We start from the raw sequence: 21,741 nt of genomic DNA, 5'->3' as shown, positions 1-21,741 counted from the left end.
TTTGATGGAGGTATGTTAAAATACAGAATGGCCTAGAATTTGCTGTCAATACTACATCAATTAATACATAATAATATAACAAAAAGTATTACTACATATTAACTTATGTTCGATGAAATAAAGAAGTCTAATGAAAATATCTGCATTATAATGTCTTATACAGAGAAGCTTCATAGTTGTCCAATAATAGATTTCATTATAATATTGAAAAAGAAAAAAACAGTATATTTTAAGAGAAATCAATGGATTTTTATTTAATTGTAGAGGTATGTCATTAATGATGGAAAACGATATCAGCCAAATGGTCGCCACAGCTACGGTTGCAGCACTATATTCTTTTCATGATATTTTTATGAATTTTTCAAGACCAATTCGCACATTTGCGATTGTATGTTCTCGATAACTTCCATCCTTGAGGTCTTGAATCGATTGTGAAGCATTGGCATATACCTCATCATTCACATGACCCCAAAGAAAAAGTCTAAAGGTGTTAAATCACAAGATTTAGGTGGCCAATTGTGCTCTCTTCGAGAAATAACACGGCGGGGAAATTTTTCGTTGCTTGTGTGGCACGTAGCGATGTCTTGTTGAAAATAAACATAATCCAATTCCGGCCTTAAAGAAATTATTAATCTAAGCTTGATAGCGCAATCCATTCTCCGTAACAGCACCAACCTCATTTTCGAATAAGTAAGGTACAATTACACCACCAGCTCAAAAACCGGACCAAGTGAAGCCTTGACGATGGAGAGGCTTTTCAAAAATCCTTCTTGTATTTTCCAATCACCAAATTTCCAAGATCGACGAGGAATCAACAAACCTTGGTTTTCGTCAACTTTACGGATTCAGCAATATTCTCAGTTATTCTTGGGCGAAGCACACGGTTTCGGTTCTTCACATCACTAAATTGTCCTAACACAAATTTTTCCACCAGTTTCACTATTGTCGGCCGGGAAGGTGCTTCACGTAGACCCAAAAATGCTTTAGTTTTGCGAACTGTGGCTACAAAATTTTTACCATTTTTTGTAGCTAATTTGAACAATTTCAATGAGTTGTTGAAGCGTGTATTGTTCCATTTTTAAGAATGGCGTAGGTTTTACTTGTCAAATGTCAAAAGATGACAGTTTCAAAAGTGACATCTGCCCAGATGGCGAGCTATTCTAAATGAAATCGCAAATTGGAAAACTCTTTATACACTGTGTACGTAAAGTATGGAACAAATTAATTTTTAGCTAAACAGACCATATTAAAAATAATCCTGAAGACGTCGATTTTTTATTTCAATTTACCGTATTTTAAAATAATAATCCAATATACAGGCTGAATAACTTTCGAGTAATGACGTCGCCGTCATTTTTTTAAATGGGACACCCCCGTTTTGTCTCAATTTTCCGATTACTCTAGCTGAGCTGATTCCAAAAATGTATCACATGTTGATTCCAATTGGTATAGGGTGGACAAAAATACAATAGTTTTGTGTGTGCTCATGAAGTAACGCGTAACATTCTTTATTAGTTGAATTAACAATATTATCAAAAATACTTATTGTCTAGCGGCAATTGGTTTGAATGTAACACCCTGTAGTTTGTTACGTTTTTAGATTAATAAAAATGAGCTGTTTCCAAACATGTTTGGTACTTGTGGTATAGCAGACAGATTATGAAAGGAATTATTTCTTATCAATTCATAGTCGTCTAGTTTTTTGTGGAATGTCATTATTTGTACACCGTTTGGGTTACTGTCAAATACAGGGCTGCAGTTCGAACATTTATAAAGTCATGTATTCCATCAATAATATTATTATTATCATATTGTATATTTGTCCACCCTGTACCAATTGGAATCAACATGTGATACATTTTTGGAATCAGCTCAGCTATAGTAATCGGAAAATTGAGACAGAATGGGGGGTGTTCCATTAGAAAAAAAATGACAGTGACGTCATTACTGGAAAACAATTCACCCTGTATATTAGATTATTATTTTAAAATACGGTAAATTAAAATAAAAAATCGACGTATTTCAGGATTATTTCTGAAAATGGTCTGTTTAGCTGAAAATGAATTTGTTAAATACTTTACGGACACAGTAATCACAGATTTCACTACGCAACATCTACATTTATTTTTCTCAACAAAGCTGTAGATTTTGTGTAATAACTGTTAAATTTGATAAATATCCAACTCTTTGTTATACTTGCCAATTTCAATGTCTACGACTTACAATGACTTACAAAATTACCATAGGTATGTGTGCTGAAATTATACTATTACGATTATTTTTAGGGCGAATTTCGGGCTGTTGGCAACACTGCAAAGTCGATACATACCACCGAAATTATTCACTTCCTGTAGTCGGGCTCAATCTGATTTCACCCAGTTTCGTGAAATGAAAATATTATGCACAGGGATCGACATGATTCGGTTCCAAGTTGTAGACAGGGCGTGCATAAATAGTTTATGTTTGACATCGCGTTGGTCGACATAGCTCCAAATTTCCGACGGAATGAATGAAACTACGCCGATTGCCGTGTTCTAGATGGCGTGGGAAAAGGCAATCATCCAGACCTACGGCTGACGTGAAAATCCCAATGGATTCTATGACGATTGTCGAATCATCGAATTGCTGCAGTATGGACACCAACCAGATTCATACATTTATTGTTTCCAATAGTTTGGAATTGAAATTGTTCACCCGAAATTTTCGTTTATTAATTCGAATTAAGTCGATAATAAACCGGAAATGGAATATAGCAAAGATATCATTTCACGTGACAACGTTTTCGTATTATGTACATATTCTAACAATGGTGGAAAATGTCAAGAGTTGACGTTTATTTCTCTTCTTCTCTTCTCTATCTCCGTGAACTTCCTAAATCGGCTAGTCAGGAATTTCAACATAATTATTTGAAATTGTCATTTCAGAAATATAAAGGAATTTATCAGGTTATACTGTCAACTGTCACCTCAGATTCTTATGGACATATATATTCATTTCTGAGACATTATTTTTGGCCAAAAAACAGTTTGAATGTCTGTATACATATATCAAACTAAATCCAGTTGATTATACCGTTTATGAAGAACGACTGGAACAATTTTTATGATCTTTCCTTTGTTGTATTGATCTAACTATCAAAACATCAAGGAAAGCAACGAAAAATGAGCAAGCCATAGGGGAGGTACGACGTTTTCGGTAAATGCTGACAATTCCAGAAACCAGAGAAATATAATTCAGGATGGCCGATGTCTAGATGCAGAATATAGATTGAGGTCATTTTAACAGATGATGTTGGCTGGAGTTGTATTACAATTACTTTGCGAAGGTTGCTGTGCATTCAGAAAGAAAAAGGTGAAAATTTTAATTTTGAAATGAAATTGTGGGATTTCTACATTCAAAATCGCATGCGTCAGAATCCATTATAAGATTAACTGAAAATAAACATTATGTAAATTTGTACAAATATGCAAATACAATAATGGGAGGGCGTTGGAATTGAATCAGTAATGATAACATGATTTTATATTTTCGGAATCTATTGTACCAACATCGAACCATGAACGATCAGCTAATTCCAGAACAGTTTTGGCAATGTGATCACAGATCCAGAATTAACCTGCAACATTTGAGATGGTGGATGGACAAAAATAAAAATTAATATGCGAACTCGAAATTTCTGTTAGCGAAATGCATTTTGAACCATTCTATACAACTTCTGTTACTTGTTTGTTGTCGGCCTGTATGTCAGCAAATGCTTGTACAGCTTGAATTCTACAATTTTGATAGGATTTTGATGAAATTTGGTTTATTAATTTCTACAATTTCGATAAGATTTGATGAAATTTGGTATAGATATCCTGTTTGGATAGATAAAATTGATAGTTCCATACCAATTTCAATTCGATTTTTCAATTTTTTCAATTTCAACAATTTCGATATGATTTAGATGAATTTTGGTATGGATATCCTGTTTGGATTGATAATTGATAGCCATATACCAATTTCAGCATTGTAAAATTTCAGCTGTTAAGTTCTACAATTTCAATACGATTTTGATGAAATTCGGTTTGTCAATTTCTTCATTTTCGATACGATTATGATGAAATTTGGTATGGTATTCTGTTTGGATAGATAATTGATAGTCCCATACCAATTTCAGTTTTGTAGAATTTAAGCTGTTAAATTCGACAACTTGAATTCGATTTTGATGAAATTTGGTTAGTCAATTTCGATATGATTATGGTGAAATTTGAGATGGATATCTTGTTTAGGTCTTTGTTAGACCCATACGAATTTCATCTCTTCCGGATGCGGGTTTTGCATGCAAAAAGCATACTTTTATATCTTTCTTTCTTCTTCTTCGATTTTTATGAAATTTAGTTCGGACAGTCGCAAAACATTTCTTCCGAATATACCTACGGTGCTCTTTGCGCATGCACAAACTGGTAATTATCAATGGACTATTTTAGTGATGTTGATAATACTATATTTGACACGATAGAATTAAAATATAGAGCAAAACTGATAAATCAGTGAAAACATTTTGAAAATCCATCAATAAATGCCTGAGAAATAGATTATTTAAATTTACGTATTTTAGCGCGGAACGTCTTTGGTCTGTGACGTCACGGCACTTGCCTGTGATCGCTACACCATAAATTACGTTTAAATACTTAGCCGCGCCAAGGCTCTCGCGCCGTTTGTAGTTGTACAGATGTTGTTTTAACTCGAGTTTTGTTTTTATGTCACCATAATGGAAGAAGGCTTCGTGAAAGGACAAAGTGACAATTTGCCTAAAATAGATATATTCGCAGTGATGGAGTTTTTTTCTTCAAATCCATTTTATGTCAGTGCTGAAATAAAAGGAGTTAAACTTTTCAAGTAAGTATCTACTTTTGAGTTTGCTCCATCATGGTTCAACTCATAACGACGATTTATGTAAAAAACGTTTCATAAACAGTTTGTAGTTGAGTACTGGTTGTTGAAGTCTATCAATGGCAAAACATATTTATGTGAGGAGTAAAAAGTAAAAAGAGAAAAAAGTAATTTATAATATGTATGTATATAGCAAGTTATTTCAGCCATCGTGTAACGAACAAAACACGACACAAACGGCACAAGTGATTGTACACCAATGAATTCGTAAGCACTCTGCGAATACCAGTCGTCTAGTGTGTGACGTCACGCCACTTACACGTACTATGAAATTATTCTTCCAAGCGCAACTTCAAAGTCCCATAACTTTTTCATTTCTAGAGATATTTCAATGATTCTTCCACATTTTTGTTTCATTTTACTTAAATTTTTAGAATTAATCCTTAACAAAAAAATGAAAACTAGTTCATTGCTCCAGTTCAAGCGGTCCGATTTTGATGAAATTCGGCAAGGACAATCGGATTGACTTGCAAGTGGTTCCAAACGAATTTAACCTCTTCCGGATTTACGGAAGCTTGTTTCGCATACACTAAGCATACAACTCCCGGAACCTCATACCTCTCGTCCTTTTTCTTGGATTTTGATGAAATTTGTTATAGGTTAGGATGGGTTAATGAACACTGTTTTCTAGAACATTTGCTTCAGCGCAACTACCGATCGAAAATCGCGAACTTAATTATCGCCCCATTACTAAACCCAATTAACGAAAATCGTCTGGCAGGACTCCTCGAATCTCAGACGTGTGCAAACTTCCTCGCTTTGACTCCGTCAGCTATGAACTCCGCTATTGTTAACGATTCCAGCTCCACGCGGGTTCACCCAGCAGCCCTCTTGATGCAGTCGATTCGACGGCAATTAAAAACAGTCGACGCAAAACGTAAGATGATAAATATACGGATAACGAAATGATTTTGTCGACTGAGAGTGCAGGCTTCCATTATTTCGTGTCGATTGGAACCGGAAATGGCAACCGCTTGTACTTTTACTTTATTGGATTAATGGCTTCGAGTGTAGAGAGTACGGATTTTGATGATTGATTGTCTTGCGATTGGTATTGATTTTGTTCGGATTCATGCTGAGTGGAGCTGATTGTTAAATTCTTGAATGTCGTGTGAAAAACGAGGTTCATGACCTCTTCAAACGAGAATTACGTTTTTATTTATTAAATTCAACATACATAACATTTCGGGTAATTTATTAAGTACCTTAAATGTTGAAATTTATAAAATGTTTACTTACTATGGAACAATATATTTAATATTAAGATTTGAGATGAATATCCTTCCTCGAAACCCTCCAAGTAGGTACACCTGATATTTCCTTATATTCTTATGATAAACCATTTGACTCAAAACAGGAAATATCTCTTCTCTCCATCCAACATTTCCTCATCTCCTTATGCTCAACCATTTGACTCTAAAGAGGTACAAAACAGAATAAATCTGTTCATCTCTTCTCCATCCAACCTAATTTGAATAAGAACAATATGAGAACTCCAGTTCCAGATGACAACAGAATCTAGTCAACTTGGCTTACAAATGCAGAACAGAAGTACAACCTAACCTACAAATTATAGCGTGTTGATTCAGTAAAGAATCTCGAACTTTTTATACAAAACATTTTTCAAAGATGCTTCCTTTTCGAGATTTAAACTGATTCAACTTACATAGACGTTTCGCTGTTTTTTTTTTCAAAATTCGAGGCTTTACTGTAAAAAAAAACTGGTTATACATTTATGATTCAAAGTATTGTCCATCGGTGGCCACTACTTTTTCCCATCTTTCGGGCAGCGTAGGAAGCCAGCGTTGAAAAAACTGGTCATCTTTTGAAGCAATCCACGAATCGGTGCAATTTTTCTCTTCTTCATAAAAGGGAAATGCAGGTCAGTTATAATCCAAGGGAGCAACGTCTGGAGATTACGGCTGGTGGGGTAGGATTTCCCATTTCAACGTTTCTAAGTATGTCTTGGCCACTTTTGCAATATGGGGTCGACCATTGTCATCTGTAAAATCACTTTATCATGTCTCTCGTTGTATTGCAGCCGTTTGTCTTTCAATGCTCGGCTAAAACGCATTAATTGTGTTCGATAACGATTGCCTGTAATGGTTTCAGTCGGTTTCAATAACTCATGATACAACACGCCGATGTGGTCCCACCAAATACTGAACATGACCTTGGAACCGTGAATATTCGGTTTGGCCGTCGACGTGGAAGCATGGCCAGAATATCCCTATGATTTTCTGCGCTTTGGATTATCGTGTTGAACCTATTTTTCATCTCCAGCCACAATTCAATGCAGAAATCTCTTCTGTCTGTGCCTTGAAAATCGCTGTTCACAAGCAAACAAACGCCGTTCAACATATCTCGCCTCAACAAGTACGACAACCAATTTCCTTGTTTCTGAATCATTCCCCTGACTTTCAGGCGTTTTGAAATGGCTTGTTGCGTCACTCCCAGTGATCCTGCCAATTCTTGTTGCGTTTGACACGAATCTTGATCAAGGAATGTCTCCAATTCTGCATCTTCGAAAACCTTCTCTCTTCCACCGCCATACTGGTCTTCGACGTCAAAATCCCGTTCTTGAAGCGTTGAAACCACTCTCGGCACGTTCTTTCACCACTAGCGGCCTCTTCATAGGTATTTGAGAGCATTCGATGAGCCTCGGTCGCAGATTTCTCCATATTAAAGCAGAAAATTAAAACCTCCCGCGAATGACGAGAATTTGGCTCGTAAGCTGACATGTTTAATTTTGAATAACTTCATTATGCAGACACAATTCGACTAATATTTCAATAGCGTTATGTTTACAAATACCTAAGCTTATTGTATGACATCTACGATCTAGTTATTTCGACTACCACTTAACCCTTCAGACATCTATTGCAAAACGGCCAAATCAAAGTTGTGCACCTCATACTTTTATCTTCGAAAAAAAGAAACACGTTAATTTGGTCGAAAATAAACAAGCATCTAGACCTGCATATTTGTTTTGTGACGTTTATGAGAGAACCATACAAGAAGGTCAAGGATTATCTGAGAAGATATTTCAATACGGGAATTTAAACAAGGGACATGTCTCTTGTTACCATTCTTGTACGTAGCCAACCGCTCAAAAGTTTCCAGACAGAATAAACCCGTATATGAAGTCCAACATGTATATAAAATGCACTTATGCACGAACTGGACCATTTAACGATACAAATAATAAAGAAGCTTATTCAGACCATTAAAATGGTAATTGTGCAGAGCACTAAAACGTCAACGGAATTAATGATTGGATATCGGGATCTGCCATGCTCCAGTCATCTCTTGCACTCGTCATTTCAAATGCATTTTCCAAATGGATTACACTTATGCTACCAACCTAGATTAATTCATCTACAATTAATGGATACCCCGTACATTTACCAACGGGCATGGTAATTTATCGCTAATATGCAATTATGTAAATGAATTGCAATTATCGGTGTAAAGAAAAACACGTTTTGTTGGTGGAGTGACTGAATCAATACCCGAAACTCTGTCAATTTTACGCTATGGTTTATTATTTCATCCTATTTCGCAGAATATCCCAACATGTATGGAAAACAAATATGTTCATGACTTTCAGCTGGTTAAGCACCTGAATAATGAGTTTGCAATATCACAAAGGCATTATTTTGTTGTTGACGGATCGCCAAAAAAGACAAGCTATGACAAATGAACAACAAAATACCATTTCGAATGAAAAACGCACGAATGAAGTTGAGAAAATTACAATTTTGCACTGCAACCCCTAAGTTTTTTCAAAATCAAACTAGCTTCCTAACGTAACGTATGTCTCAAAAATTTCTTCATACAATTTGAGAACATTCCAGATCACCAGTTTGGTTTTCGTGAAAAGCATTCAATGATTCACTCAACTGGTACGAATCACAGAAAACATTAAGGAGCAAATGAACCTCTCTACAGTTCAATATTTTTGGACATAGAAAAGGCATTTGATAAAATGTGACACCAAAGTCTGATATACAAAATGAATTTTATGAAATGTCCAACCAAACTTACTTGGTTAATAAAATTGTACCTGTAAAATAGAAAATTTAGAGTGAATATCGGAGTTCCCCAAGGACCAGTGATAGGACCGCTGCTGTTCAAATCTCGGATATACAAAAAATGAATAGATGCAAGATGGACCAGTTCGCAGATGACACCACTATTTATTATCACAGTAAAATACGGAAAGCAATAACTAATCAGTTACAAATAGACTTGGATACACTGATGAAATGGGTCAAGAAATGGAGATTCAAAGTGAATACGACATAAATAGTTGCAATCTACTTCGAAGAAACTACAGAAAGAAGGAGAAAGCAGAAAACGTCAAAACAGAAAATCAGACACTAGAATGAAAAAAGGAAGCTAAATATCTGGGAGTAATTTTAGATGAAATAATGAACTTTAGCAAACAGATAGAAGAAAACCGAAAAAGGGCAAAACAAAACTCCTCAGAAAACAAGCTGAAGATAATAAAATATAGTGCTATGACCAAGCATTACGTATGCAGGAGTAACCTCGTTTGATACGAAAGACAATAAGAAAGATCAGTTACAAATTACACTAAATACAGTAAATAGAACAGCGGTTAGCGCCCCATGGTATATTAGCAACCAAAAAATCAGAGAAGAATTGAAAATCAAAATATTGAGGAAATAATAAACAAACAAATAAAGAAGACAATAGAGACGCTAAAAGCACACAAGAATAGATAATTAAGAAAGATAATACAAATTCCAAAAAGAAAGACAGACAAGAGTAAACACCTCCTTAAAAGAATCAAATAGAGTAAAATAGTGTCATGCAGAAGGGAGGAAACTCTCCCAAATGAACAACATTAGAAAATAGGAGAAATTATAGTAGAGTTTCTACCATGCATTGACCTTTTCAGCTCGTTTTCTTTGATTTTGAAAACCAAAATTTGGGAACTCAGCAGTACCATACCTATATCAATACTTGCAGTTGGTTGTAATTTATGCTGCAGCGTTATTTACGGTACCTTTCCATTAATTCCAGATACAGATCAATTCTTCGAATATTTATTTCGGCATTGGTCAACTCCTTTTGATCAATAAACCGAAATAATTCTTTTATATCTACGTCTGACGGGTTCAGTAACTTCAAAAAGCACGAAAACCATCATTTCACAATTATACATGCATTCAACCTGATACTGGAGCTATTAATTGATATGCACGTGTTCGGCATTATAATAAAAACAAAAACGATATTTTGTCGAGCTTATTGAAAGAAGTGTTCTTCGTGAATGGTTGTTGCTGGTGAATTTCCGAATCTAGGATTTTTCTCGTGGCTTCAACAAAAAGGATGGAATATTACTTACTCAAAAGTAAGTAAAAATGAAAATTTCACAAAAACTATATAGTAATAAACATAGAGGAAATATACGCTATTTTTACATGTTCCCAACATGGTTAAATTAGGTTGTCGGATTGTGATATATTTTCAGCTCAACAATTTTACTATTTCTTTAAGGATGTATATTATATTGAATGAAATATATTTATTTGAGTGATTCTCGATTAAATATGCAAATTTGAATATTTGTAATTCGATGTTTTTCCTAATTGTCCAATTTATAATATGCAGAATATTTATTATTTTCTGTATATACCTACTGAAATCCAAGGATTAGCAACTATTGCTCACTTAGTGTCATCGGTTGTTTCACGTCGTTTGAAGCGCTTGAAGTTTGTTTTCTGAATTTCTGATATATTTAGGTATTTATTTCATTATATTTTGAGTTAATATGAAACGTTTATTAACTATGGGTCATAAGAAGTGCGCTCTTTGTGGATAAACTCGCGAATTGTGTGAAATATCGTATCACTGCTAAGTTTTCATTTCCGCGCGCTTCATGTCAAATTTGATAGTTCATGCTGGGGACAAAATTTGCTTACTGAAAATGAGATATGCTCCCTCTGTGTATGTTCTTTACTCTGAGAGAAAAACCTACATACCATAGAACCTAGTCCTAGCTAAAATAAGAAATTCTTTCAAGTAACTTCATCAAATTCCAAACATAAACTGAAAATCTTAAAAGAGTATCAGAATAAATATTGTTGAAATTTCCAATTTATGAATCAACATTAATTATTAATATATATTAATACCTTATCGCCTAGAAATTACCTAGAGAATATCTGAACCCATTCATGAAAAAAAAATTGATTGAATTAGAGGTTTAACAGTTGTCAATTGTTAGAAATCACAATTTCACGAATATTCGATCGACCTGTCATTATTTTCTAGATTCCATGTTACAGGTTCAGAAAATAAATTTCAATTTATTGTTTTCAATTACGAACTTTCGAAATTATTCGTATGAATGAAACTTTAATCCTGTTTGAAATTTTCCTTTTTTTTTATTGTTTGGAAACTGAAAATCGAATAAAAAACATAATATCAGTACATTACTCGGGAACTTAATCGGAAGAATTTGTTATGGAATCAAATCGTTATAAAAACGGTTAAGAAATTTAAAAAAAAATCGGATCTAGGTAAACTTGAACCCGGGTCGTCGGCGCCAGAGGTCCGTAGTGCTAATTAAATAAAAAAAGTATGTTAAAAAATTCATAACTTCAAGACTATAAGTGCTAATAAAAATCGTAGCAATACATGTTATCGATTTCTTGTTTATGTGTTGTTAGGTTTTGAAGAAAATTTTTTTTAATCTGTTTCCCTGATTTTTTCTTCAAAAATGAATTAATCTCATCCTTGAGCCTGAAGGATTAAGGAAGTGGAAGCAATATGGTTCGAGTAATCTCACCATTGTATAAAACATTTTTCATGCAATGATATTACCGCTGCTAACTTCAATTTCTTTCAGTTTATATGTGTATTATGAATAAAAACATGAAAGCAAATATATCGTTTCCTCTGGAGACAAGTGGACATTTTTTATTATTCCATCAGAACAACACTCTCCGTAGGATTCCGTCAGTACAAAAACTAGACATATGTTCTAGATATTTTTGGATGGAATAGGGATTACTCCGATTGTATCTCTGCCTCAGGGAGTGGGATTATTATAGGACTATACTGTGAAGTCCTACAAGAGCTAAAGAGGGTGTTCCGAAACCAACTGAAAGGAGGGTTATATCTGAGGGGGTGTGATTTTTGATCCATTAGGGTATCTTGCGCATAACCTTGAATGTGCAGTTTCAAAACATTAGGGAAAATAGTATGGTTAATCTGAGTTTGGGTTGAGTTCATGAATTTATCATTATTTTTTCCGTTTAACAAGAAATAATTGCTTTATTTGTCCAATTGTAACAATGGAGATTAGATCAAATGAATAATACGTTACAAATGTTTGTTAATTCATATTAAATTGCAAAAATTCATGAAATTTGATTTTTTTATGGTATTTTGATAGCTGTTGGCTTGAGTGATACAAAACGAAGCTTCTGAAAAAGTGTCCAAAGGAAGTGTCACAATAAAATCATCTAGAACTTATCTATAACGTAACAGTGGTCATATTTATGGTCTTATATGGGAAATTTGAACATTAATCTAATGCACTAGATATAACAAAAAGCATTGAGTGAGTCACTGAGCAATTTGTTGAATAGAGTGTTATTTTTTTGTGATAGATTTATTGTTTTTACCTATAAAACCACAAGGATTTTTCCGAGACCTACTCTGTACATATATGGTGATCCACATGAAACAATTTAGCATATTTCCGTTTTTTCAGGGAATGATGGGACGAATTAAATTTTATTTAGAGGAGGACATGGGTATATACCCATGAGGTGGCCAGGAATCTTATGACATTGAAAATGAATGACAAACAGTTTTGTAGGTTTTGAATTTGTATTAATGAAAATGATCAAAAATTGCTATTTGACATTCGTTTCTAGTTGAAAAAAATTTTATTCACGAAGATGTTCAAATTCTTAACTAGTAATAGTGTCTCAATCCAACATTCTTTCTTTCGTTTCAAGGGTTACTTCATTACTTGCAAACACTGTGCTCAAGCAAAAAACTTTAAATAAGAAGTTAATGGTAATGATATGATAATGGTAACAATTTCAACATCTCTGATGTACTTCAAATATTCATAAATAGAATTACAAATCGTTAAATCAATCCATATTGTCCGATTCTTGAGTATGTTGCACCTTTATTTGAGGGGCGAGAATTTGCAATAAAAAGATGTCCCCCCTCTAATAAAAATGAATCTCTTTCGAAATTTTCCAGAAAACCAAAAATATTCTGGATTTTTTTATATAGGTCACCCTTTGGTAGTATGTAAAGCTTTCTCGGTTACTCTACCCATATTAATGAGAAATATTACTATGAAACATTTTTTTACATCCAAACGAAAATTTTCCAGAATACAAAACGTTCAAAGTTCGCTCGATCCCTATTGTCTTGAGGGAGTTGCCCCCAATTGGAGTGGACCCTCAGAGTAATAAACATAGATGGAGAGAGCATTCGTCATTTTCAGTAAGTAAATTTTGTCCCCAACATAAACTATTGAATTTGACATGAAGCGCGCGGAAATGGAAACATATCAGTGATACAATATTTCACTTAATTCGCGAGTTTCTCCACAAATGTCCCATTGTGAATCAACGTTTCATATTAACTCAAAATATAATGAAATAAATACCTAAATATATCAGAAATTCAGAAAACAAACTTCAAGCTCGCCAAACGACGTGAAACAACCAATGACACTAGGAGAGCAAAAGTTTCCAAACTTAGGATTTCAGCAGGTAGATACAGAAAATAATAAATATTCTGCTTATCATGAATTTGACAATTAGGAAAAATATCGGATTCCAAATATTCAGATTTGCATATTTGATCGAGAATCACTCAAATAAATATATTTCATTCGATATAATATACATTCATAATTATAAAATAAAATTGTGGATTTTTAAATATATCATAATCCTACAACGTAATCTAACCATGTTGTAAAAATTGTGTATACTCCCTCTATAATGTTTATTACTCTATGAGTGTGCGCAATATGAAATCGAAACATATTCTCCTTCCAAACAAAAATTGAAAGTTTTCGGAGTTTTCCAGAATAACTAAAATATGTGGGTCACCCTCTAATAGCATTCTCGACTACCCTACTACTACATATTAATGAGGACTGAAATATGTTCGAATAATCATGAAATAATTACTCCAACCTCAATTTCAACACCTCAAAAATTATGGGGCTGATTTTTCTCACAATGCACTCCAGCACGTAAACTGTGAAAAATTTCCAACGCTCTATGGAAAATCGAGCGGAAACTCAACTATTAACCACTCGAAAACGTGCTCCTCCATTCATCCCTTCACACATCCTGAATAATTAAATCTAGAGGGCGCTGTCAGATGCAAATTTCAGTGAATGAAACTGGATAGCTGCTTGCGATATTCGAACCCTAAGATCCCTTAGTCATTAGTGAATCATGAACAAAACTGGAAATATCTGCGGGAAACGCCACAACATGCGATGTGGTAATTTAACGAAGTGCTTCGCATTTCAACGCCTTCTGAGGGTGTAAGTACGAGGCGCGTACTGAAAGTAAAGGGTGTTTTTTTGGAGCCATAGAACTTTAAATTGCAATAAAACAACGATGAATTATTCGATTGACATGAATTTTATTTATCCGCAAGATAATCTTGTGGCATTACATTTTAAATATGATTTCTGGCATATGACCGCCACGGCTGGCTCGGATGTAGTCCAATCTGAACGTCTAATTTTCGATGACTTTTTCCAACATTTGTGGCCGTATATCGGCAATAACACGGCGAATGTTGTCTTCCAAATGGTCAAGGGTTTGTGGCTTATCCGCATAGACCAATGACTTTACATAGCCCCACAGAAAGTAGTCTAGCGGTGTTAAATCACAAGATCTTGGAGGCCAATTCCAAAACGTGAAATTAGGCGGTCACCAAACGTGTCTTTCAATAAATCGATTCTGGCATAAGCTGTGTGACATGTTGCGCCGTCTTGTTGGGACAACAGCTCCTGGACATCATGGTTGTTCAATTCAGGAATGAAAAAGTTAGTAATCATGGCTCTATACCGATCACCATTGACTGTAACGTTCTGGCCATTATCGTTTTTGAAGAAGTACGGACCAATGATTTCCCCCCATAAAGCCCATAAAGCGCACCAAACAGTCAGTTTTTCTGGATGTAATGGTGTTTCGACATACACTTGAAGATTAGCTTCACTCCAAATGCGGTAGTTTTGTTTGTTGACGTAGCCATTCAACCAGAAGTGCGCTTCATCGCTAAACAAAATAAAATGGACGTAGTGCGCGATACGTATTCCGCACAGAACCATTATTTTCAAAATAAAATTGCACTATTTGCAAGCGTTGTTCAGGCGTGAGTCTATTCATGATGAATTGCCAAACCAAACTGAGAATAAATCACTTGACAGCTGTTGAATCGGTTGCCATCTTGAACAGTAATGCCAACTTAAAGTTATATACCTCGAAAAAAAACACCCGTTAGTAGTATTTGATTCTGTGCTAAGCTGCGTTCAATAAGCCCATAGTAACACAGATTTTATGTTAAAAAGGAAATCAAAGAAGAAGTTCAAGGACAGATCCTTCAAAGAGATGCGCTTCTCTTTGAAGGATAAGTTCATATAAATTATTTATCACCGAAATATATTAAATATTATCAAATACCCTGTAAACAAATATTTTATTCTCTATTAATAAACTTTTTTGGATGCATAATTCAACTATTAATGAATATATCAAATATAAATCTGCTGTAATAGTTGTGAATAAATAACCTCCAAATAAAAGCTTCATTAATACAAAAATATGGATTTCTCTCAGTGAAGCTACGCCACTGATTAACGAAACACCCTCAAGATTAACCTCGTATAAACAATCGATGATTCGGCGAATGCACGAAGTTATAGTTCGAAAACTTCGGAGAGGATATTCCATTCCGAAACTTCCATTATCTCATCTTGCCCAAATAATATACTCTATCGGCCTCAGTTCCCCACTTAGAGCGTCAGTCTGTTTGGGTCAGTCCGACTTCGGGATCGGTCCCGCAGCCTACGTCGATCGTCTGCGGATTCGTCTGAACTTGTCGTTCGTTAACCGGAAAACGCGAGTTGCTGTTAATTTCATTATTTCTTTGTGTTTTAGTGTGAATGTTATGGAATCTTTGGATAATCGTGGATTGCTATTCCAGGAATTGAAGTGAGGTTTTCGCGAGGTTTTATTGGTTCTTTTTTGTTCATGTAGTACGTAATTATTTACTTATTGGAAAAAAATATTGCGTGTTTTTTGGCATTTGCACTGAAGTGGGGTCAAGAGACTTTGCGTATTAAATCTTAAAACCTTTTCTTGAATTCATAAATCTGAGTAATTTTTTGAAAAAACTACGTATTCATAGCTGAGTGGTGACCCATCCAAGTATTGACCCAGTCCAACGCTGCTTGGAAATAATTTACTTCTATTTGACTAGGTTTTTCTAAATTAATGCAAATGATTTTAGAAATTGGTTCGAAATTGAGGGAAAATTATTGAATGAATATCTCTCATAGGGAACAGCTTAGGGGAATGAAGTTTAACAGTTAGAGTAATAAACATAGATAGAGGGAGTAAACGCAAATTTTACATGTCCCCAACATGGTTAGATTACGTTGTCGGATTGTGATATATTTTCAAATCCAAAATTTTACTATATCGTTATGAATGTATATTATTTTGAATGAAATATATTTATTTGAGTGATTCTCGATCAAATATGCAAATTTGAATATTTGGAATCCGATATTTTTCCTAATTGTCGAATTTATAATAAGCAGAATATTATTTGTTGTATCTACCTGCTGAAATCCAAGGTTTGGCAACTTTTGCTCTCCTAGTGTCATCGGTTGTTTCACGTTGTTTGGCTCGCTTGGTGTTCTTTTTCTGAATTTCTGATATATTTAGGTACATACCTATTTATTTCGATATGTTTTGAGTTAATATGAAACGGTGATTCACAATGGGACATGAGAAGTGCGTGCTTTGTGTAGAAACTCGTGAATTGAGTGAAATAAAGAGAAGAGAAGAGAAAAATTCAAGAAGAATATCGGAAAAAAATCACCAATATTTTCTTGAGCACAAAACCGATGAAGTTGAGATTTTGGGTGTTTATATGAAATTCTAATTTCATTCTCTGTGCGAAATTTCAGGCTGATCACATGATCAGAACGCTAAAGCTCCTGACCTCACCAGTTCTTTTCTTCTATTTTATTGTAAATTATAATTATATTATATTCCTCGTGATTTGATTATTTTCAACAAAGCCTTTTCATATTTTATTCGAGGAGGAAATGACATATCATCACAATAATACATATAGTAAACCTATATCAAAATAATTAAATGTTTTCAATTACATAATAAAATCACACAAATAAAAATCTCATTTATGTAGAACGTGTTAAAAGTTTCCATAAATGTATGGGATGAAAAATAAAATTATATTGCTTTAAGAAATATTTCATCTTATCTCACGTTTCGATAATCTCTATAACATTTTCGTGTGGACTGGAGTGAATTGAAATTTTTTTTAATAATTTAAATCTTAGAAAAAGTAACTACGATGTAAAATTCTTTTGTGATGAACTTATCGATTGAATCCATCGATAAAAATACAATAAAAAATTCCAGAATAGCATGGTTTGTTAATTTTCACTGTTCAAATTAAGGAATCCAGTCAACGTGGTTATTCTGTGTTTTCAGATTCCTTATGCTTTTTCACAAAATTTGGAGAAATTCTGACACATTGAATCTTCCAATTGGGTAATCTCAGTATAGAAAATTTTCTATTCATTATTCTGAACGATGACTCCTAACAAAGCCCATTGGTTGTTAACATAATTTCCAAAACGAAAATTTACAAAAGAAATGAGCCAGATGGTCACCTAAATAATTCACATGGTGTTAAATTCCCTAGACTGTTTTGAATGAAATCTTCCTGGTGTTCAGAACATGTGTGCATGTTTAGAAGTAATTAACAAAATGATCTCTACTTTCTTTTGTTTAGGGATGTCCCCACAACTATCAACACTAATTAATAAATGTACTACTATATGATAGTATTCTCAAAACAAATGTGAACGGATATAGGAAATCTAATGAGGAATATGGTTATACAGTGTGATACATGCTCCTATAACTGCTTCATTTGAGGTTTTTAGGGAACTGAAAGAGATATCAACATTATCAACCTATAGTTCATGTTGTGATAAATTCTTTTATGCTATTTTCGATCACTATAATTTATATCAGAAATAGCATCAACTACCTGTTTATTACATTCAGAAATTCTAGTGAATATGTACCGCAATTGTGAAAACTATTGGAAATGTAATAGAAACAGAATTTTCGGTACGCAATAATATACATCCAGGGTGTTTCAATTGACTAACCAAAATTAATTTCATTAACGCTTCAACCGGCCAAGAGAAAAAATTTAATGATTTCAGAATTATATATATAATAACCTTTCGTAGCTTCAGCTCCAGATTGATTTCTCCATGAATTTTTAAGCTAGGAAATGAATCCAATATTCTTGAAACATTCTATATTTAAATAGGATTTTCCAATAAAAATTATACAATTTAAAATGACTGTAATCGAAACACTGTACTATGTTTTGACATTTCTTATGACATTTGTCTTCAGCAGGTTATGCCATTCAATCATGGAAATATACACGCTTCAACAACATTTGGAAATTGTTAAATTTTTGGTCAAAATCAGTGCTTTCATTATCACCATTTCAAATTATATCATTCCTATTGTTATCGCTATATATATATAGCTATAAGTTATTTGCACTTCGATAGCATTTAAAATGTTTCCTAAATGCAAGAGCCAGTGTGAATCTATTGTGGTCATATAATTTGAAAGCTTGTGCGGCCTGCGTATCAGTATTTCAAGATAAGATTGTGGCGATTTTTTATCAACAATTTTCTTGTGTTATTTCAGTGATAAATCTGTTGAAACCATCCTGTAAATTATACATGTTTCCGCGTTTGATGCTAAACCGCATTTCTTTTGTACAGAATTAGACTTTCAATTTTAATTATTACACTTGTTTATTATCATTCGATTACATATTTCTAATTCGTTCTTATATAGAAAAAAAATGTCACTATTTGTTCGCAAATGAGATATAAAAGTTTTCCTTAAAAAATTCATTCATCATTGGCACGCATGAGGATGATGATCTTTTTCTCTAAGAATAAATGATACGCCACTGAAAGCAATTTTTTTATTTCCTCGTTCAAATTGCGACAAAAACGCGTATTTTTTAATCGAATTCAATGATTCGATTAAAAAATGATTTCAGTTTGGAATATCTCAGTGGCGTATTCTATCCCCTCAAAAATTGAGAGCAATAAAAAAATTGACAGTTTTAAAGAAAAACATCAACACCCCTCATCTCGGAATACGAACAAAAATTATATTGCAAGATGACATTTTTTTTTATCGCACTTATTCACTAACACCCTGTGTGGTATCGTTTAACAGTAAACATCTCTAGATCCTCTGCAGCATATCTTCTTGAACGAACTATACTTCTTATGGAACATTCTATTTCTAAGATTTTTTCTTTTAAATTACCATATTCATTTTCGGTAATAATGACCTAGAAGTCAATGGTGTTCTTCAGATTCAAAATGCAGCCCGAGTCATGTTATTCGAAAAAACAAGAACACCACGGGGTCTGAGTTGGTGTCAATTCAAGTCTGAGAATGAGGTCCAGATGTTGGCTTAGTCTGAAGAATAGGATCCTTCACTGTTTTGGCCTACTATAATAATAGAATCCCTTGAAATTCACTCTCGGTATAGAAGTGTTCTTCGAGAAAAAATTCTACTCCTACCCTAAAATAATCTGTTCAAATTTTAAGTTTTGTAACTTATCGAAATCATTCATGAAATATGCTGATGAAGTTTTACCTTTACATTTAATGTGAAATAGAAATTTTCTTGTTCATAAAATTTTTTATGAAACTGTTCTGAAAAATGTTCATGTTTCTTCTTTAAAATTGTATAAGAAATTTGGATCAAATTTTTAAAGAATACTTTATGAATCTTTCTTACTCAATTCCGTTTGAAAACTTTTTCCATTTCAATTCGATATAGAATAATCGTAATGAGCTTCATCAGTAATTTTTTTGCTACAGTCGTGTCAATTCTCGTGGAATGTGTACGATTTGCTTTCTAACAAACTGTAAATGATTTAAAACTAGCGAAGTGCTTGACGGAACATAACTTTGTTCTTAGGGAACAGGCAGCAATTAAGGAAGTCAATTAACAAGCAGATCAGACTGTAAAGAATCCTTGACAAGTTATCTACCTCTTCGCTAGTTTTATTATGGTTGAAACATTTCACTTGAGGTAGGTAATGGCATATTTTTCCTTTGGAAACTAGAAGCTTCGTATTTGATTCAATAAAGTAGTTTTTCATTATTATTATCACCAATAATAAAAAATAATTGAATTTTCGGAACTCAGATTTTGGAATATGTAAAATCCACAAATCTGAACTTTAACTATATGAGGTAATTTGGTATAAAAATCAGTTGTGATACCACATAGATCCTCTTAAGTTTGTGATTTCGATTCAGAGATTTTCGAGGCAAAAAATCAAGGACTCATACTTTGAAAATTGTCTTATTTACATAAATTGACCATATAGAATCAGGAATAGCTCTCATTATCTACGAGAAAATCTCAGGATGGCGGACGGTCAGATTTTTTTTATTCGATTCTTCTATACATTTTAAAACGTAAACTGTGAAAGTTTCATATAATGTTGAATTCTTTTTCCCTTGAACGATTACAAATTTTGTCGATTGTTTTATGGCTCAGTGGTGGGGATTCAAATCTGCGATGCTCCAAGATTTTTTTCATATTTTTCGCTGTTCAAAATATCCGTGATAGAAAGATATAATATATTCTAAGGTCAGGTATCTGTTTTTTTTTTGTCCGTGAAGTTTTTTGTGAAATGAAGTAAAATAATGGACCATTGTGTAAAGTCGACAATAATTTATTTCGATCAATTCCAAAAGTTTATTACTGGAAATAATGAACCAATATTCTGATTGTTGGGTATTGTTGGGTCGTCAAGCGATAAATAAATAAGTTCAAACGAATTTCACATACTCTCCTAACAATAAATGTGAAATTTAATCGGTTACCTTCGAAGCATAGAAAGATTTCACAAATGCAGTCGTTGACTTCTCGAACTAACCCCGTATATAAATTCCATAACATCACTTCAACATCAAGCTCCCGTTAACTTCTTGAATCTATGCGATTGCATTTTCTTCATCCGATCGTTACCAATCAGTCGATGAGAAACATTCAATGATGGAAAAGTTCTGTCAATAGGTGCTTCCTCATCTTTTGCTCCTAAAAAAACAACTTTACAGGATTTTTAGCCTTATAACAGTATTATCTCCAAGGAAATTCTAATTTAAGGTATGCAGTCGTACAAAATGTCTTAAATTCGTATAGAACTTTTTGTACCAACTTGGATGCCCATAATTTTAACAGAATTGGACTAGTAACCTTTACAATTTTTCTGTTATGGTGAAACCCTTATGTTAAGTGAAAAAACCTATGTTTTCCCAAAATTTTTGGCTTACAACGATGACGGCGAATTTTTGTATGTAAACTTATATGGGCAAACTTTGGAATTTCATCAAAATTGAACAGGTAGAACTAGAAGTATCATTTAATCATTCCA

General features: G+C 33.6%; 1 protein-coding gene across 4 annotated transcripts in view; it reads left to right on the top strand.

The window, feature by feature from the left end:
* The window catches only part of LOC123671960 (tyrosine-protein kinase Src64B), a 76,037-nt gene that overhangs the window by 28,912 nt on the left and 25,384 nt on the right, over positions 1 to 21,741 (top strand). The window contains exon 1 of one of the 4 annotated variants that reach the window (XM_045605875.1): positions 15,993 to 16,225. The exons of the other annotated variants lie outside the window; for them this stretch is intronic. The gene's annotated coding sequence lies outside the window, so the exon portion shown is untranslated. Of the gene's footprint in view, positions 1 to 15,992; positions 16,226 to 21,741 lie in introns of those variants that run through there. 4 annotated transcript variants of the gene reach the window in all.

Source organism: Harmonia axyridis, chromosome 2, assembly GCF_914767665.1.
Source record: "Harmonia axyridis chromosome 2, icHarAxyr1.1, whole genome shotgun sequence".
NCBI classification, from domain to species: domain Eukaryota; kingdom Metazoa; phylum Arthropoda; class Insecta; order Coleoptera; family Coccinellidae; genus Harmonia; species Harmonia axyridis.
Note: the sequence above shows the minus strand (reverse complement) of the source record. Positions and strands in the feature narration are given on the sequence as shown.